The following is a 4,051-nucleotide window of genomic DNA, read 5'->3' as shown; positions in this document are numbered from 1 at the left end:
CCCATCCACCCACCCACTCATCCATCCATCCATCCATCCACCCACCCACCCATCTATTCATCCATCCACCTATTCATTAAAAAGCAATTACTGAGTGTGCCCATTCTTAGCCACATACTGTGTTTGAGCATCAAGATGTAGTTCTTCATCCCTCTGCCCCTGGAAAGGGAGGGCTCATGTGGGCGTTTCATGCTTCAGTGGAATTACAATTATGATAAAACACACACACTGAAATTCAGGTTTAGGTTAGAAGTATTAATTTCCTGGTTTTAATTATTCAATAGAAATTAATGAAAATGAAGGGCAAATCTCCAAGGATCCCTCTACCCAGCGGATTTGGGGGTTGGCAGAGGCAAGCAGCAATGAGTGGGGTTGGGGAATTACTGTGAGCAAGAGGTCAGGGCTCGGGCTCCTGTCCCTGACCCCACCAGGCTGTGGTCCAGAAGGTGGGCATCCTTCTGCACCAATCCAGACTGGGGTTTGCTCATGCATTCAGAAGGTGAGGGGGAATGCATTGAGCTCCACACATGTAGAGCAAGAACTGCCTTGGGAGGTAGAGGAACCAGGAGGGACAGTTCAGCCAGCTGGAGATGGGACACGGGGTGGGGACAAAGGTTTCCCAAAGGCAGCTCCTGGCAGGCTTTGAGGGTCTCTTCCTCCTTAATGAACTCAGAAAACCTTCCTTCAGACAGGCAATATTAGATCCTGGTGACCATTTGAAGCAGGATCATTTATGAGTGTTGCTAAATGTCATCAAATATGTTCTGGGCTCACAGTATGACCACAGTATGACAGGGAGTGTTAAATGCACCTCAGTCTTGAAAAGAGAGGGTTCTAGCTTTCTACTGACTAAGAATAGTCAGGTCAGGCAGTTTCCAAAGGAACAAAGGTTTATAATTGGAACGAGGCTGGGAGGGGTTAACTGAAAGCTTAATCCCCACGTCCCCAGACAAAGGCTTTGCTGGGGTTTCAAAGGTTTTGCTTCGGGAAAAGATAAGTTTATTCATAGGGAAAGGTTGGGATTTCCAGGAAATGGCTCATTTAGGAACTGCTCCTCAGAAACTCTACACAGGGTGCCTAGGTGTCAGAACTCAAAGGTACTTAACAATAAATAACAACAAGGCTAATCCAGGAGTCCTGGTGTGGTGCTGAGGGTTAATGCACTGCATTGCAAAATCAGTTTGAACCACAAATTGGTTCAAGCTCACCAGCTGCTCCTTGGAAACTCTATACAGTGTCGCTATGGGTCAGGGGTCGGGACAAACTTGACGGAGCTCAAGGTAGGAGTATCACAGCATCTCTGAATCCGAGAGTGTTACAGCAGCTCCAGACCCGTGGTCGAAGAACCCAAGGCCGCTCAGAGAGGTGAAGCAAAGTTTCAGGTTTATTAAGCGAGCTGACTCAGAAGAGCTAACTTCTCCAGATTCTGAGCCCTGAGTGCAGGTCAGTACAGGTTTATATGGTGATAGAATCGGGGAGGGACTAGCTTGTGGACCTGTTTGAAGACAGGAGGGAAACCTGTCTTGGTCCCACTCAGTTACCTGATTACCATTCTAGCTTGTCTCCTGGGAGGGGGAGGTTAATGTTTTACCTTTTCCTGTTCTGGAGCAGACAGACATTATTCTGGGAAGTTGAACATGCATAGTTCATTGGGATTCTAATTCAGACTTCTCCCTGGGACCAGCATTCTCCTTTATCCCAGTAGAAGGTTTGTCCCCTAAAGTGATGCCTGTAAAATATCTCCCGAGGAAGTAAAAATACAGAAATCTTATGGGTGGTCTTCTCGATGCCAGTCCCATTGTTGTTGTTGTTGGGTGCCATCGAGTCAGTTCCAATTCATGGCGACCCTGTACATACAGGTTTTCCAAGAAGCGACTGGTGAGTTTGAACCTCTGACCTTGTGGTTCAAACCCACCTTGCTGTCCAGTGCTTTATCCCACAGCGCTGCCCCAGGACTCACGGCAAGCCCCAAAGAATGTGAAATTTTTATAGGTGATCTTCTTGATGGCAAATCCCAGAAAGTGTTTGCTGAAGAATGGCCTCAGTCCATCCACTTCTCAGAGGACTGGGCTCCCAGAGAAGGGTTGGGCTGCTAATTACCATGGGGGTGGGAGTCCTGGTACTTCCGGCCTCAGTGAGGGGGGTGGGCAGGGATTGCTAATGCCCAAGTAGGTTAGTCTGTTTACCAGAGACACTGAGAACTAATTGAAATGTGCCAAGTCCCTGGCCAGAGGCCTGTGGAGCTGAGCTGAGCTGAGCTGAGCTGCCAGACTCCGGGTTGCCTGCTGTGTTGATGAGGCATTAAAGAGGCAAAACCGCCGGGCAGCAGCTCCATTTGCAAGGGAAATGACTTGACAGGGTCCCTCGTTTGCAGTCTTCCTGTGGTCCCAAGGTGTTGATTAGCAGCAAAGATGAGGTCCCTTCTGCTGGAAGCCTGAGGCTCTGTGCCCCAGGGACCCTGCCGGTCCACCCTCCCCCACCCCTTTTCCTCGCTCCTTCCCAGGTGGGGCAGAACCTAGAGAGTTTGGGGTGAGGATCCCCAGTGAGCATTTGTGGTAAGGATGGAAATTTCCTGAAGCAAGTTCCACTCCCTAGAGTGGGGACTCTAAGATCTGCGTCCTGGGGACTTGGGAATATTAATGAGCTTAGCTCAGAATGCTGGGGTGCCTGGTAAGATGTCTGGCCTGGAATACAACCCCCTCCCTGGTTCCAGCCACCTGCCCCAGTCCCTCTGTGTGGCCCCCTCCCAGCCTCTCCTTAAGCCCTCCTCTTCTGCAAACAGGGAGGAGGGGACATTGAGGGAGCTACTTTTGTAAAAGTTTCCTTCCGATCACCAGTTTCTGTGATGATCTCCCTTTAAAAGTTAGCCAATTCCAGTTGCTTCCCTAACCTTCCCTCCACCCCACCCCCTCCTGGGGCTCCCTGGTTTTTTCCACCTTCTCTGGGATGTGTCTGCTAGGCCGACTGCTCTGAGCTTCAGCTGCAAAAGCAACTAAATGCTGAATGAAACCCTGCTTGCCACAAGGCAGGAGGCTGCTGGGGTCCTGCTGAAAGTAGCTCTCAGGGTTATCAAGAGCAGGGGTCCGGCAAGCCATCGGGGGATTCTTTCAGAATCTTGACTGACAGCTATTTAGCTGTTTCTCCCAGACAAGGAATGGGAGGCGTCCACCTTTCTCCAAAATTCTTGGGTGGGTCATAATTCATCAGACCAAAAGTCTAGGCTGGGGACCTTCTGAGCTTCTAACTCCGGCTTTAGGGTCAAGTGGTGGGCCACATGTGTATCCTGTTACTGTTTATAGGGCAGGGTGCCTCAGGTACCTTTAAGATTCTAATTGAGGTTCAGTTCTGTCCATTTACCAGTTGGGTGGGTGGCTTTGGACAGGTTCCTTAACCTCTGAACCTCAGTTTACCCACCCATGGTATGCGAGTAACGGTCCCTGAAAGGGTTACTGGAGAATTAGAGATGATGTGCCTGGTATATTTGACCTTGATAGTCCTTCAATAGGATCCCTGGTGGCGCAGTAGTTAGGCGCTGGAGAGCGAACAGAAAAGTCAGTGGTTTGAATCTACCAGTCACTCCACAAGTGATTTGCAGCCTTGGAAATTCTAGGGGGCATGCTGTTCCCTCAGAGTTTGTAGGGACACAAAAATGCTCCCAAATGACCATGCCTGGGTCACCTCAAAACAGTACCTCCTGTCCCTTTTACCTGCTCCTGCTATCTAAGAAGGGGCCCTGACAGCCCCCTCCTCCAACTCTCTTGTTCTCTGGCTTCATTGTGCAGATGCTAGGAGGGAGCCTACAGCCCTCCTCCCACTATGATTGCCCCCTCCTCCCTAAACTCTCTTATCTATCAGGGAACAGACAGACAGACACCTTGGGTTTTCCCTACCTTTTCCTGGTTCCAAATGTCACCTTTAAGGCACCCTTAAGTGCCCTTGCCCTTGTGATTGTGAAGCCCGTTCCGTGGTAAAACTTCAAGATCCAGCCTGCTGCCGCTGGACACAGTTGTGTTTAGTGCTTGTAGGTAAACTCTCTTTTATTCTCTTTGTG

Source organism: Chrysochloris asiatica, unplaced genomic scaffold, assembly GCF_000296735.1.
Source record: "Chrysochloris asiatica unplaced genomic scaffold, ChrAsi1.0 scaffold00132, whole genome shotgun sequence".
Classification (NCBI taxonomy): Eukaryota; Metazoa; Chordata; class Mammalia; order Afrosoricida; family Chrysochloridae; genus Chrysochloris; species Chrysochloris asiatica.
The sequence above is the reverse complement of the archived record's forward strand: the minus strand, read 5'-3'. Positions refer to the sequence as shown.